We start from the raw sequence: 17,336 nt of genomic DNA, 5'->3' as shown, positions 1-17,336 counted from the left end.
AGGTGTACAGAAGCAAATAGTAGGGGCAGCTAGGTGGCACAGTGGATAAAGCACTGGCCCTGGATTCAGGAGGACCTAAGTTCAAATCTGGCCTCAGATATTTGGCACTTACTAGCTATATGACCCTGGGCAAGTCACTTAACCCTTACTGCTAAGAAGAACAAGAAGAACAAGAAGACAATGACAACGACGATGATGATGACAACAACTTACTTGCAAGTCATTGCTGATATCTTCCTTAATATGTAAATGATATATGGAGTGGGAAAGTTCCCCTTTCTACAAATCAACAGAGACACAAAGAAATAAATTTTCACTTACCATATGTCATGAAAACCATGATTTTAATCTGTCAATGCCCCCTTCCACCATTTTTAATTAATAAGAAGTAAATGTCTATTCTCAAACAAATCCGGAAAGAATTTATACCTTCCCCGGGGCAGCTAGGTGGCACAGTGGATAAAACACCAGCCCTGGATTCAGGAGTACTTGAGTTCAAATCTGGCCTCAGACACTTGACACTTACTAGCTGTGTGACCCTGAGCAAGTCACTTAACCCCCATTGACCCGCAAAAAAAAAAAAAATAATTTATACCTTCCTAAAATTGATCATTTCCTACAAAGAATATCATTCATTCTTCTGGGTATTGTATTGAACTAAATATGAAGGCAAACAGCCTAATTACTCCGTATAGTTTTTAAGGGACCTAGAAAGATGATCTGAATTCTATAGATCTTCAAATATTTGTTTACAAAATTCTTGGTATTAAGAACCAATTAACTAGAAACCTTGTAACACATTATACTGAAAAAAGGAAGTTGTGCATTCATATCACAAAATGATAACATTTTAAAGTAAGTTTAATGAAAAATTATGTCATGAAATTAACTTAAAACCCTATTTTTATTAAGACTTTTTGAAATAAATCATTAACCAGCATGATCTCCTTCCTTGCCAAGAATGGTCACCTTTTCAAAAGGAAATATGCAACTTTCACTTTCCCAATTACATTCATTTCATTGTGAATCAAAGTAATAAACTACTTGGCTATGAGATGGAAATTGCTTTGTTTGATTAAAATTTTATGTGTTTTATATATGCTTTAATGTTTAAATAGTTTGGCCCTGAATGCTACAGTTAACCAGAGGGGCATCTGTCTTAGATTTCAGGAGCATGCCAACATTTTTCTCCATTCCTTCTCTTTTCTATGAGATATAGTATGATTGGCACTGAGGCCTCAATGCTTGCTTTAGCTTCATCATTATCTAGCTGTGTGATGTCATTCAAGGCACAGAACTCACTGATACACAAAGATATATTTTATGTAGTATGATCAACAGAGATGCAATAGAAAGGGGCCAGTGCTACTTTTCCAAAGTATGTCAGTCTTATGCTTATCCTTAGGAACATTTAAGTACATATTTATGTCATTTGGTGCCCACAACATCCCTCCATGCTAGACCATAGCCAAAGCTATATAGCCAAAGAACCCTGACTGGGCCAGAGTATCACAATATAAATGAAGGAAAATTCAAACTACCATAGAATCAAAAGCAAGAATCAAGCCCATTTTCAGGCATTATTTTCATCATACTCATAAATCAATCAATAAATAAGCATTTATTAAGTACATGTACATGTCAGGCACCATGTTAAGTACTGGGGATACAAAGAGAGGCAATAGATAGCCCCTGCCTTCAGGGAACTTACAATTTAATTATATATTGAGGCTAAGCCCTTTATAGGATCTTGAATCACAGGTTTCTTTCAACTACTGTCACTCATTTAAAAACAAATAATTTTTAAGTCCATATTATGATGTTTCCCTCCCTCCCCTCTCTCTTATCCACAGGTATGAGGAATTTTTTCAAAGGACTTGCTGAGATCAAGGTATGCAATTATTTGGCATTTATCTGATCTATCAGTATGATAGTCCATCAAAAAAAAATACTGCTTTTACACTTCTCTAGTGAAGCAGCTTTTGTGTAGGAGGGTAGAAAACTCCACACAAGTCCTAGTCTGATGCGTCCTCATAGTATGAAAGGGACCCTGGGAATTTTTTTAAAAAAAGTATTATTCAGTGGAGTGTATGTTCTGGGAACTTCTACTATGCTTTAAGAATGAACTTGGTATCTGACTGAGTCTGCTATCAGAGATAAATATAAAGAAATACATTAGAAACTGTCACTAAGGGATGATATTTTTTAGTCATGATAATCCTAGAAACAAAGAAAAAGACAAAATCACTCATGGTCCTTTTTCAGTAATAGTGATACAATAACAGAAAGAGAGCAGAAGGTGCTAAGAATCACATGATCTTTAGACTTCCTTCAGACATATTTAACTACTGAAATTCAAATCTGTAATCCTTGTCCAATGGTCAACTAATACATATTTTAAAAGAATCTGAATCATATCAATATTGATAAATTCATTCCATATATCAGTAACTACTTTGTATTTTCTAGTTTCATGTATACTGAGAATATCAATAATGATATGATTGATATGGTCAATGAGTACATATTTATGAAGGAACTGAATCATAGGAATATTAATAACATAAAGGTGAGCATAGGGGAGGAAAACAAACAATGCATTGGAGAATATGTCTTACAATAAATAGAGATGAAGGCTTATAGATTATGCAGAAGCTTCATGCTTACCTAAGTATGAATGCTTTCTTCAAGTAATAAGCTTTAGGACATTTGATATTTCAAACACAAAATAACATTACCAAAAATGAAATTTTATCACATCCCAAAAGACTGAAAATGCCTAGTTTTTCTATGTAGGAATTTGAAATGGCCAATTTTAACAACATATTGGGTCAAAAATTAGGAAATAATAAAGAAACAGATATCAACATGGTCTATTGCCATGACCTAGAGAACATTACCTGGTGATCACCACAATGAGAAAACCAAAATAATTTAGAAAGCCCTTATGCAAATAAATATTTTATGTCCTTGCAGACTGAGATATGACAACTAATAGCTACATTGGTTTGGAATATAAACTCATTTGCAATCTTACAGAGAAGGTTAAGGAAAGATTATGAGTCAAAAATGTAAAAACATAGTGAGAAGGGGTGAAGAGGAAAAAAGATTTGGAAAAAGCAAATACCAAATTAAGTCAAATTATCCCAAGACTATTTATGAATGAAACTAGAAAGAAGGTATCAAATTCATAAAAAATAGAAAATATCTAATAACTTTTTCAATATAAATTTTTTCTATAAATTACAATGGAGTCATCTCCTTTAGAATATAATATTGTAGTCCTCAAAGTAGCAGATAAGGAAAGACAACCATCATTAAAAATAAAATGGGGTGGGGACGGCTAGGTGTCACAATGAATAAATCAACTGCCCTGGATTCAGGAGGATCTGAGTTCAAATTTGACCTCAGACACTTGACACTTACTGGCTGTGTGACCCTGGGCAAGTCACTTAATCCTCGTTGTCCTGCAAAAACAAATAAAGACATAAATAAAATAAAAAGGGGCACATTGGTGGAACAAATCAAATATGTCCAGTGAAGGAACATGCTAGAGGTCACATCATTAATTCTTAAGAGTGCAAAAGAGAGGAAGAAAAATAGCAGTTAGTATTATTACTGAAAAGAGGTGATTTAAGAAGACATTAATAACTACTGAATCATATGCCTTCTTATCTCTGCAAAATCTTTATGAGAATGATCTAAATTTGTATTGAGTAGGTCTTTGATGTAAATATATGAAGGATCTGACAGGTTTTTTCAAATTACATTCTCTAGTAGACCACAGTTTTCTATTTGTATAATTTACTTAAAACTGTAGCATATATAAGATCCAAATTTGTTTATTGTTGTCTGAAGATTAAAAAAAAAAATTTGAGTTGAGCAAAATGAAAGCATTCTTCCAACAAGGTGTCTCTTTATCTATATGAAGATCATTGGAATTTGACCTCTTTCATAATAAAGATTGTTTCATTCTTTTTATTTGTATCCATAGACCCTATTGCATAGTAGGCACCTAACACACGAACAGAAGGAATTAATTAGTCAGCCAATTATACAGGAGAATTGCTGAAATCTCAACCCTCTGTAATTTCCCAGATACATGCATGGATCTTTCTACAGAATGTTTCCCTCTCACAGCTGGGGAATCATCTTGAAGAATATTTTTGATAGATCCATGTATGGAAAGGCACAAAATAGGAATATGTTCTTATAAAAAAAGTCATTCCCTATAGATGGGGAGAGGAAGTTGTCAGACAGATGTTGCTTTTGGCAGATAGCATTTTTTTGTACTCATCGCATCAAGCTCCCCAAACATTTTTCAAACATCCTAAATTAGACCCAAGGCTACTCAAAAGAATTCAGTCTACCAGTGAAAACAGGTTAAAAAAACCCCAAGCATATGAAAAATATGCATTGTCCAAACTATTATGTGCAGTGGATAAACAAGTCATTGAGGTCCTCCTCGTCATCATGATCATCATTATCATTTCTGTAGCATTTTAAGATTTGCAAAGGAAATTCCATATAATATTTCATCTTATTCTCATAACAATCCGTGGATATCGTACTATTACTGTCTCCATTTTTCAGCAGATAGAAGTTAAGTAATTTGCCAGCATCATGCAACTAGTAAAGGCCTAAGGCTGGATTTTAATTCAGACCTTTCTGGCTCTAGGTCTAGTGCTCTATCACGTGCATCACCTAATTGCCTCCCATATATACTGGACTGACAATGCATATGTACAATGAGTTGTCCCAGAATTACATAAGAAGAAGAGAGCAGCCTGAATTTATTTGGGATGCTTTATTGTATTTTCAAAGATCACAGAATTCCTCAAAAAATCTATCCTTTTAGCATCTATATTCTTTTGACTTTGAAATATGACTGTAAATAATGGACTACTGCAATTTCTGGGGCAAGGGAATAGTCAAAACTATGAGTCACACAAAGGAAAGACATATCATGAGTACAAATTTTGTGTGGCATATTTCTCATGATGAATTGAATGCAAAAACTGGCAAAAATGGGTCATAAAAGAGACATATGATTTTAAAAAGAGGTGGGTCAGTTGTTTAGTGAGACTGAAGGTGAAGGATGGATAGCTTGTGGTCTATACTGGTGCCAATGTATTCTTAAGAGACCTTGAGGAATGCCTACAGCTTGTTGAGCAGAATGCATGTGGAGAATTTGTGAGAAAATATAAATAAAAATCACATTGATTAAAATTATGTTGATGATTTGTGATCTGAATTATAGAAGGGAGTACCCACATCAGGGAGATCACAAAAACCATAGATGTGTTGGAGTATAACTTCAACAGTTACACATTGGGACAGCATCAACTTCTCTAGCAACACTGAGCATTGTAGAATAATTCAGAACCCATTAAAGAAAGGAACAATCTTATTTTGAGCTGCTTAAAAGTCGTTTTTTTCTAATGCAGTTCTCTTGTATCAAACAAACTTTTTCATGGTCATCTTGCTGGAAGGTTATGAGAATGATACATGGGACTAGAAATTGAAGAATGGCCCCTTTTTACCTTTAAACCTCATTGTGATAATGTATGCTCTATCATGGCAAAATTATAAGAGTGACAAAACTATCTATATTAGTTTACTTATTCAGTTTCATACCAATCAAACTACAAAATTATTGCTTGATAGAGAAAGAATAAATAATTTTAAAATTGATTTGGGAGATCAAAATCTCAAGAAAATTAATTTCTTGAAATGTGAAGGAAGTGAAGCTAGTAATAAGAGCCTTCAAACTACACTTTCAAAGCAGTCCCAAAACTATTTGATATTGGTTAAAAATTTTAAAAATCAATGAGTAGAACTGATTAGATAGACAGACAATATAAATAGGCAAATGAACATAATAGCATAGTGTTCAATAAATCCAAAGACTCCCAACTACAATGGTAAGGGCTATTCAACAAAAACTGGGAGTCAGAAAGACAACAAGGATTTATTAAACACTTACTATGGGCCAAGCACAATACTAAACACTGGACATACAAATATAAGAAAAAAAGAAAGACAGTCCCAGGCCTCAAGTTCATAATGACCCTGAGCCCATCCCCAAAGTGGAGGTCCAGAAGGAATTCACCAATGAGAGACTTGGCCACATGATGGAGGGATATTAAAGGGTGAGAAGGTCCCTGGCTCTGCAACAAATTCCAGGGTAAGAATGCAACTGAGTCATGGTTAAAAAGTCCAGAGAATCTGAAGCACAGATGAGAAGGAAATAAAGCTGCAGGGAAAACTGGAAAGCAGTCTAGACAAAATTAGTTTTAAACCTTAAAGGTCACATCATAAATAAATTATAGTAAGGAAGAAAATTCCTATCACAAGTATGGATAAGGGAAGAATTAATAACCATACAAAGGATAAAGGATCACTGAAAGTAAAATGGATAGTTTTAGTTACCTAATATTGAAATATTTTGCACAAACAAAATCAATTCAGTTAAAATTAAAAGGAAACAGTTAACCTGACCAAAAAAAATCTTTGCAGCCATTTTCTCTGGTAAACATCTGATATCCAAGATGTATGAGAACCAGATTCAAATATATAAGAACAAGAACCATTCTCTAATGGATAAAATCTCAAAATATATGAACAGGAATTTATCAACAGAATAAAGCCATGTAATCAGCAGTTATGTGAAAAATGTACCAGATCATTAATAATTAGATAAATACAAATTAATACAATTCTTAGTTTCTACCTCACTTTTATCAGATGAACAAAGATAACAGAAAGGAAAAATGACAGTTCTTGGAGGGACTACAAAAAGATCTGGGAATTGTTCCAGTCATTCTAGAAAGCAATTTGAAATTACACTTTCAAAAATCACTCAACTGCAAAAACTTTGACCCAGCAATGCCTCTGTTACATCTATACCTTAATGATAGTAAAGAGCGAGAAAAAAGGAGGCAAAGGTATTGAAATATTTATATCAGATCTTTATGATGTAGGAAAGTATTAGAAACAAAGGGGGTAACCATCAATTGAGGAATAGCTTAACAAATTACAGTATGTGAATATAATGTAATATCATTACAACATAAGACATTATGAGACAGTTTTATAGAAAACTGGAAATACATGTATGAACTAATGCAGAGGAAATTGGATAGAACCAGGAGAAAAATCTACATAAAAACAATAGTGTGAAGAAAAAATAATTTAGAAAGATTTAAGAACCCTGACCAATGCAATAACCAGACACATCAATAGGAATGGAAGATGAAGCAAGCTACCTACCTTCTGACCAATGGGTAATGGATTTAAATAATTATATACTAAGTCCTTGTGGGTATGAAAAAAAATAATCCCTGCCTTCAAAAAGCAACATATAAATATCTAAAGGTACACAGGATAACTGAAAGATATTCATGTCTGGACATATAAAACGTAGAATGATGCTATTTCAAATGTGGGGAATGTGTGGGTTTATTTTGCTTGACTCCTTATTCATTACAAGGTGTTTTTTTTCTTTTTTCAGTGGTGATGGTTGACTGAGTGAGCAGGGAAGGAAAAGGGTTAAGGATAGTGTTAATGAAAAGAAAATAATGAAAAAAGATAATTAATGTATTTATACATTATTATCAAGTGGGATTTATACCAGGAATGAAGGGTTTAACCTTGGTGAGCAAACTCTAAGTTAATTTCTGTAGCTAAAGCTATGTTAACTGAAATAACTGAAGTTTGAATGATTAGAGAAATGTAATTTCAAGCTTAACAAAATAGTAAATATAGTTAATCTCTAAGACCAAGTATAATGATACTTGATCATTTTTCAAATAATGTTCAAATGAATCTGTTCCTTTCATTTAAACCTGGGAGTAGTCTTTTTATTCATTATGCACAGAATTCTGATTTGGTTTTGATAATCCAAGGCCATCTCAAAGACAAGTCAATTTATGAAGACTTATGCATCATTACAGGAAAGAGATTGTCCCCGAATGTGTATATTTTAAAGCTGGGGAAGTGACATTGACAGTGGTAATTAATTTTATTCCTGACAAAACTATTACTGTTATATATTGCTTTTAGTTTAAAGTTTATTTTGATGTTTCATATGCTTCTGTTACACTTAAGTGAAAAGCAAGTAAGAAAAAGGAAGACGGAAAATAATTCTAAAGACATCAATCTGAACCAGAAGTTCTGGTGCATTTAGGGAAAAAAATAATGGTCCTATAAAATAGTTTTAGTTTCAGAGTAAGTAGGAACACTTAAATAACCAAGAAAGAAAGAGTAAAGAAATCTTGATAATGGAATTTTAAATAAGGTGGAAGTCAAAGTCTTGACCATTTACATACTCCGTTGGTTGGTAAAAAGGCAATAATCGGCATCACTGTAATTGGTATGAATCCAAGTTGGGTACAAATTAAATATTTAAAATAGAGATAGTCATGCCATTTGTATTATTTGGTGATCTGGAAAAGTGCTAAAACATTTTAGTTTTTCTCTTCAATTCTTGTTTCCAGGGATTCTATTATTTAAGTAATATTTCATGGAAAATATGCAACTGCCATTAGCATTAAGGTATTTTTCAGTACCTTTTTATATCTTTTGAAATTTTGAGTTATACAGCATGTGCATTTTAGAAAATGTTGACAAGAGCCATAACCAGAAGTTCTGCTCCTAAGGACAGCACCACAAAATGTTCCCAGGGAAAGCTGCACAAAAGACATCCTAAAATCATCATTGTAGGACAAAGTCAGTTTGGGCAGACATCCTTCATTGAAAAAGCTTCAATCTTAGAATACAGGTCATATGGAATAAGATATTGCTGGACAGTATTCTTGTAAAAGAGAGAGAGAGAGCCCATAACACTAGAAAGGTCATGCTGGGGCAGAAAGCAAGGTACGATGGGGTGGAGGATGATCTCACCTGAGGTGCAGCCATCAGGGAAAGGAAGTTAGTCATCTGGCTGCTTCCTAATTTAACTGATTATTATTGATAATCAAGTACTGATGAAACATAAATGCTACTAGTACCCTCTCAGTATTAGGGCTCTGGGACAAACCCCTTGATTATTTCAACCTAATTATAGCTCTAATGTTCACATGTTCTACTTATAGGCATATGATTGCATGGAGTATTTCTGAGTCTTTTTGTGTTGAGAAAATGGTTGTTATCACTTCCAACTGAGTTACATAAAGGCTTTATAGATTTTCTTAAATATCCTAGGAGATAAGCTTATCACACATAATGAAGTATACTATATGAGTGAATGAGAATTTATCTAGCTATATTTATGTTAGCCAAATAGTCTATGATGTTTATAAATTTTTCTCAAAATTCTATCATTCTGCAGACCTATTTAGGTTCTCAGCTTCTATCTTTGTTAATATGGCCCATTTCAGCTGGGATCCAGTCTGTTGTACCTTTGCACTCAGGAGTTCACCCAGTTTTTGTTTTTGTTTTTTGGAGGTTTTTGCAGGGCAATGAGGGTTAATTGACTTGCCCAGGGTCACACAGCTAATAAGTGTCAAGTGTCTGAGGCTGGATTTGAAATCAGATCCTCCTGAATCCAGGGTTGGTGCTTTATCCACTGCACCACCAAGCTGCCCAGTTCACCCAGTTCTAATGACCAATTCACATCATACCAGTTTATATATATATATATATATATATATATATATATATATATATATATATATATATATATATATATAATCGAGAAAAGGCTTCTACAACCTGACAGCTATGTTACAGTCACTTCAGAACTATACCTGGAGGGACAATAAGGAAATCTGAAGCTGGTTGCCTTAGGTTAGAGGAAAAGAAAGTTGTTGGATTTCCTGTTAATTAAAGATAATGAGGGAGAGAAAATTAAATCTGGAGACTTCCTTACCCCTTTCCAAAGCAACAGTGATGTATTATGGTTTTTAAGACCTCTCTCAAAAGATCCCTCATCTTTAATAATACTTCCCTAATTCATATTTTCCATAATGGCTTCTCTTGTATGTGTTATTTCTTGTATTTCATAAGGATAAGACATAGAAATTGGGCAAGGGTGGTGTGAAAATAGGCTTCATTGCAAATTTTAAATACAGGGTGCAGAGAAACAGGTTTCTTTTGTTACCATTTTCAGAAAAGGGATTTTTTTTCTTCAAATAGAAAATAGGATATTAATAATTAAGAAGTATAATATTGAGAATTGCTAGATTCCTCTGGCAAATCCACTTCTTATTTTTATTAAGTAAACTGAAACATATATGTAATGCATATGCAAACATACTTATTCATATACATTTATGTGTACACATTTCTTTTTTTTACTATTTAGAACATTAGTGAATTTTGTTTGACACTGGAGATGACAGTAAATGTGATTAATTGCTGCTCATAATTGCAGTTTCATTCCAGTGGTTATTGCTTGTCAGTATCAATTAATAGCTCAACGAAAACCTCATTCATTTTAGAATATTAAAGAATGATGGCTTATGGGAATTATGCTAAGCTAGCACTTTCAATTAAATTTTGTATATTATAGGATACTGAATAATAGCGTATGGTTTATAATAGCAAGCAGCAATGGGTTATTGTTATATTGTAATTATTATAATTATGTATGTTTATCTGGAGAATGATAATTAGTATTGTCATCATATTTAAAAATAGACAATTGTGCTTAATTTTTCACTTAATATTCAGCTTTTGAGGTCCATTATAAAAGAGCCTATCACATTTAATTAATCTCAGCAATTTGTAGCCAAATAAACTATGACTTGTGATATGTCTACAAGAATGAAAGTTTTGAAAGAAAATTACCTAATAACTAAGTTCAAATGATGACGTTTTTAATCTATACTATTTATAGCTTAGACATGAGTTTCCTATTTTCCATTTTCTAAATATATTTTCCATGTCCTAAAAGTCATAAATTAGCAAGAATATAAGTGGGTAAAACAGTACCTGAATAGAATGAACATAATTTGTTAAATGACAGAATTCCAGGTGGATACTATTTTTACTTCCATATCTAGTTTTTACATTTGTGGAGGCCTTTGTCAGTATTGGTAGTTCATCACTTGCCATCCTGTTTTCCACAAGGACTATCTTCAAATCACTGAGTATTAAAATTAGAAGGGACCTAAGAAGACTATAACTAATCCTTGATTCTGGATAAAAGGAACATAGTCTTAATTTGCTTGATTTTGGAACCTTAATTGTTTCTTTAGTTTATAAAATGGTAAAAAAAATACAAAAAAAAAAGAAGAAAAGAGAAGAAAAAATGAAAGGAAATGAATCCAGAATCTTTACATCATGCTCAAAAATTCAGTTCTAAACCAGAACTGAAGACATAATTAGCTTTGATAATACAAGATACAAATTTCAGAAATAACATCAACTAACTAAATCTAAAATATCTAATATCTTTGTTTATAGCAACAATTGGACCATTACTCACAAAGTCTGGTAGCTTGGACCACATTAGCAGTTACTTAGCATCAACATAGAGTAGACAAGTTGATGATGCCATTATTGCCAATAATTGCAACAAGTAGGTCAGAGGTGTCAAAGTCATGGTCAGCAGGCTGAAATTCCATCCAAAACATGTTAGATTGCAATTAGAAAATGTTTAACAAAATAAAGAAAATACCATACAACATTGATAGTGTTACTTTGTGGTTTTCTAAGTCAATGTGTGCCTTCAGGGATCCTTTGGTTTGACACTAATGACCTGTCATAGTCAGGTGGCCTTTTATGACTGATTTTAAAAGTTTGCTATCTAGTAAATGTTCCCATTTGCATTATGTTTGTAAACTCAATGATAAAATAATGTAATGCCTACTATTTATGGAATAGTAAAACAACCTTTATCATTGGGATAAATGACATTATGGTAGTATGAAGAAAAAAAACTCAAGTACAAAATGATCTGAAACAGAATGAAATTTTAAGTGAAAGAAGTTCAGGTTAGACCAGATGATCTCTGAAATTTTAGTTCTGAAATTCTATAATTTTCAATAGGAGATATGAAGAAAAATGCACTGAACTATAGAAAAAATCAGTTGGAAGGCAACTTATAGGTCATTTCATCCAACTGCCAATTACATGCAAGAATCTCTTCTATAAAACATCCATGAATTATAGTCATCCAGCCTCTGAATACCATCTAGTGACTGTGTAACTTACCATATCAAAACAGTCTGTTGTATTTTAGAAAGTTTTAATTATTAAAAAGTTCTTTTTTACATAGAGCCAAAAATCTACCTCCTTGTAATTTCTGTTTATTTTTTCCTCAATTTACCCTACAGAGCTATAGCAAATTGTTCTACTTTATCTTCTGCATCATGGTCCTTCAGTTATTTTAACATAGATATCATGCCAACCCTAAATGTTATGTTTTATTGAACCATCACCATTGTGATCATATGCTTCTGGATACATTCTAATTTGTCAGTGTGACATCTTGAACTAAAAATAGTATTCCAAATGGGTATTCTCAAACCATTGAATACTGTAGTAAAATTATTGTCTACATGGTCCTAGGTATTATACCTCAGTTAATGCTGCCTAACATTGCATTAACTTTTTTGTCAACCAGGGAATTCCATTGAATTATTTTGATTTACTAAAAGATCATTTTTCACATTAAATGCCATTTAAGTAGTTCTCCCAACACGCTAACTGTACAGTTAATTTTTGAACCTGTGTGAAGTACTTTTCCATTTGGGCCCATTCAATTTGATCACCTTTGTTTTGACCCATTGTCTAACATGTTGTACATCTCCATTGTTTCAAATAATATTTTTGTCTATGATATCTCATTATTGGCTGTTATATCTACTTATTTTTGACCCTCTCATTTTTGTTTTACCTACAATTGGATAAGTGTATTATTCATGTCTTCCTCCAAAACTTTGATCAAAATATTAGAATAGGATCAACCCCTTTTTAACACAAGATGCTCTTCCAGTTTGGCATTGATCAATTTTCATCACTAATCTTTGGGTAAATTATATCTACCACCTTCCAATCCATTAAACTCATGTAACCAAAATGTCTTCATATTGTCCACATAACTATTGTTAGAAATATTTTTTCAACTGTCACTAGAATAAATTTAGTTTCCTTTAAACACAAACTTGAACATTTCCTAACTTCCTTTATTTATATATATAGTGAGGCAATTGGGGTTAAGTGACTTGCCCAGGTCCTCCTGAATCCAGGGCCGGTGCTCTATCCACTGCGCCACCTAGCTGCCCCCTAACTTCCTTTTCATGAAGCTTTATGGAAATGGGCAAATAAGCTCATTCAATGATCTCCTTTTCTTCAGGGAACAAAAATCTTCTAGATGTTGAAAGGAAATATAGGTCCTTCAGGAACAAAAGGATAATCTACTAGCTCACCCTATTACTTCCATGGCTCCTAGCTTCTTTAAAATTAAGAAGCCAGAATAACAGTCTGGATAAGCCTATAGAACTTAGAACACAATGCAAGTGTTGTAGAGGTTGTTCCTACTGTGATCCACAGTCTACTCCTTCCCCCTCCTTCATTCATGCTTAATTATTCACAAAATAATGAGAATCAAAACTTACAAAACAGATGCATTGGGGTAAGAGAAGAAAAAGATTCACTGAAGGTTTTTTTTTTTAATAAGCCAGCTGCTTTGCTGCCTTAAAATTTATAAATTCCATTTATAAAAATTTACACACAACTTTGAAAAAACATAACCAATATATAAAGCACGATGCACTGGTATAAAAATGATTCATTTTTGACCTTGGACTAGCTAACTTGGCTAAATCAAACTAACTAGATAATTGCCAAGGCAGTACAGCATAGTGGATAAAGAGCTGGCATTGCACTGAGGTCAGGAAGACTTCACTTCATGGCTAGCCTCTAACACACCGTGGCTGTGTGACCCAGGGCAAGTCACTTCATTTTTCAGTGCCCGAATCAAAAATCTAAGGGTGTTTCCTTACACGTATAGAGAAAATTTCTTCATCTAGCAGTGGTCTAGACCAGTGAAATCCCAAGTCCAGTTCCTATCCCCTTATGTGCTATGTAGGCAGACATAAATAGAATTATCTAAAGGAGGATAAGTAGAATACTTTAAAATATGTGGCAGCATGTCTTGCCCAGTATCTAAGAGAATTAAAGGATGCTAAGGATAGAACTTTTGCTTTTTTGACTAAGCATCTACTATGGTACCTTGTACATAGTAGATGATTAATAATTATTTATTAAATGATCAGGTGAATTGATTACTTAATGGAGACCCCAGTGGTGAGAATATTATTTGTTAATTTAGCAGTTATGAGATGCCCCAATCACTGTGGAAAGGGGGGCATAATATAATTATAATAGCATGGTAGCCTGACCAGGGCCAGTTCTAAGCAAAATTTTCAAATAGGCAAAGGTTTTCTAACTCAGGTTTGCTCATAGGGACAACAGGGATAAAAATACTTGGGGCTCCTATCTTAAACGGCTGTTTTGAAGACCAAGTGGGATAACAAGTATAAAGTGCTTGGTAAATTATATTTTCCCTCCCCATTTGTCTTTTACTTGGCCTGGTGAGTGCCCACACTTTTCCCCCATTCCTAGCCCATGGCCATCTTCTGACATTTAGTATGAGTAATCAGAGGTGGAAATTACTATGTATGCATTCTTATACCTCCATGCATTTTATTAGGGCACTCTATATACCTGAAATGGTCTCCTTCCTCATCTTTTCTTGCTATGATTTTAAACATTCTTTGAAACCCATCTCTGGGAAACTGGACTGGCCCCCTTATGTTGTGAGAGTATAGGTATGGATATAGAGTTAGCACTGATCTTATAGATCATTGAATCAAATGCCTTCATTTTACAAATGATGAAAGTGATGCTGAAAGAGATTGAGTGAGCTGCTGAGGATCACCCAGCTACATGTCTGAGGAAGGATTTGAATTTAAGTCTTCTTGATTCGAAGCCCAACCTGTCCAATAGGTCATCTAATAATGACCTACCTCGTAGGGTATCTTATTTTGCCATGCCCTGATATACCCATCATTCAAATCTAGCCTCATGTGTGACCCTGGGCAAGTCACTTAACCCTGTTTACCTCAGTTTCCCCCTCTGTAAAATTGAGCTTGAGAAGAAAATGGCAAACCACTTTGGAATCTTTTCCAAGAAAACCCCAAATGGAGTAACAGTCAGATACAACTGAAATGACTACCAACAATAACAAATATACTCATCATGCAGTTTTGGGTTTTTTGTTTTTGTTTTTGTGGGGCAGTGAGGGGTAAGTGACTTGCCCAGGGTCACACAGCTAGTAAGTGTTAAGTGTCTGAGGCCAGATTTGAACTCAGGTACTCCTGATTCCAGGGCCGGTGCTTTATCCACTGTGCCACCTAGCTGCCCCTTGCAGTTTTGTATATTATAGCTCTCTGTTTTGATCTTACACCTCCTGTACTATAAATTCCTTTAAATTTTCTTATTTAACCTTTTCTTATTTAAACTGAGTATCTCCCATAAAAGACCTCTTTATTAGAATTTCACTTGCTCTCTCCCCACTTAAGTCAGTGAAAGGTCTGCAAAGAGGGATATAAAACCCTTTCACAACCATAATAGCCACGTGTTTTCCATAGCATAGAATTCTGTTTTCCATGCTTATTTCCTAGGAACATAATACAAAAACCTGAAATCCTAGACCTATGATTTCATTTTTGTCAGGAATTCCATATAAATAAATTTCTCTACCACTGCCAATTGGTACCTTCTCTTAAATCTAGTGTCTTTGCAAGTTTTCTGATGAACATAGAGATAAAATGACCTCTCCAAGGTCACATGGCCATTAGGTGTCAGAGATAGGATTTGAATATAATCCTTCCTGAATCTGAAGTCAGAGTTTGCTCCACTATTCCATGCAGATATATGACTTTGTTCTTGCCAATTGTTTTACTTTGCTCTTTTTAAGAGTTCAGAATTATCCTGATATTAAAAATTCAGGTTCATGTTACACCTATAAACCAAAGGAGTATGTTGTTTAAGATATTTCTAGAGGTCACTTAGCGTAAACCTCTGGCTCCAGGGATATAAAAATATTAACTAGAAAGAAACATTATAAATTATCAAATTAGAGATTTAGAATATATTGTATCTAAGGTCCCTTCCAGGGCAGCTAGGTGGTGCAGTGAATAGAGCACTGTGCCCAGAGTCAGGAATACCTGAGTTCAAATCTGACCTCAGATACTTACTAGCTGTGTGACCCTGGGCAAGTCACTAAACTCTGTTTACCTCAGTTTCCTTGTCTGTAAAATAAGTTGGAGAAGGAAATGGCATACTACTTCAGTATCTTTGCCAGGAAAACCCCAAATGGGGTCACAAAGACTCAGACACGACTGAAAGGACTGAACAACAATAACAAAGGTACCTTCCAGCTCAAGTCCTATACTTTATAAAGGTTCTTAAACTTGAATAATCAAATTTTTATGTAATATCTATTACAAATATGCTGGGATCCTTATGACACAATACAAATATTTGTAATCCTGAGGAGGCTATTCTTCTTAATATTTTGTTCACTTCAAGATCCCTTATTTGTATTTGGCATCAGTTTCTAGAATGGAATTAACTAAGGCTATTTTTTTTTCAGCAATAAATGATGGGATTGTTAAAGGCAGTATGATCTGTCCCTTTTTCCTGATATAAGACATAACACAAAGCCACTGGTGGATATATATAAAATGTAGGCTTTTCAACCCTGAGTCAAGTAGTCTGTCTATTACTGCTTTCTCTGATGATACCTTCAAGTTGGAATTTTCCCCTCTGGTAAGGGCTAAATGGGTATTAAGCAGGATTTTCCCTATCCCTATCAATTTCTGCAAACTGATTTTGCTCAATGGTTTCTAACACAGAAAAAAAGGCCATCTTTTAGAATCAAGCAGAGAAATCTTCAGGCTGTTGGAATATATTTTCTCTCAAGAACTCAGTAACTGAAATGCTGCTGTTCTAATAAAAAAAAATTTCTTGAAACCATCAGTCTTACCCTAATAGTGATGAGGAGACACCAACTGCATGATTTTGAAAGTACTTATGCTCATAAGCATTAAGATAATCTTTTTCTCATTTAAACAAATTTCAGAACAACCTCAGAAGTTGGAAGTGAGTGGGGAGACAGTGATATAGCAAGTACTCCCGAGAATTGGGGACACTTAGAGGGCAAACCAACTTCTTTTTTTTTTCCTGGTGCTCAGTTCTGATATTCGAACCAAGAACTGTGGCACATAATAGGGTATCTAATAATACAGTGGGAAATATTTCTGTTCTGTAGAATGAGAGGAAGATACAAAGGGAACAGATGGTGATAAGTTTGTGGTGAT

The 17,336-nt window shown here is 33.9% G+C and overlaps 1 protein-coding gene across 8 annotated transcripts in view; it reads left to right on the top strand.

Moving 5' to 3' along the window:
- Positions 1–17,336, top strand: part of B3GALT1 (beta-1,3-galactosyltransferase 1) — a 697,560-nt gene that overhangs the window by 304,253 nt on the left and 375,971 nt on the right. For 2 of the 8 annotated variants that reach the window (XM_043997933.1, XM_043997930.1), the window contains one exon: positions 1,854–1,891. The exons of the other annotated variants lie outside the window; for them this stretch is intronic. The gene's annotated coding sequence lies outside the window, so the exon portion shown is untranslated. The remainder of the gene's footprint in view (positions 1–1,853; positions 1,892–17,336) is intronic. 8 annotated transcript variants of the gene reach the window in all.

The sequence above is a fragment of the Dromiciops gliroides genome, chromosome 3 (genome assembly GCF_019393635.1).
Source record: "Dromiciops gliroides isolate mDroGli1 chromosome 3, mDroGli1.pri, whole genome shotgun sequence".
Classification (NCBI taxonomy): Eukaryota; Metazoa; Chordata; class Mammalia; order Microbiotheria; family Microbiotheriidae; genus Dromiciops; species Dromiciops gliroides.
This window is presented reverse-complemented; position numbering and strand designations above follow the sequence as displayed.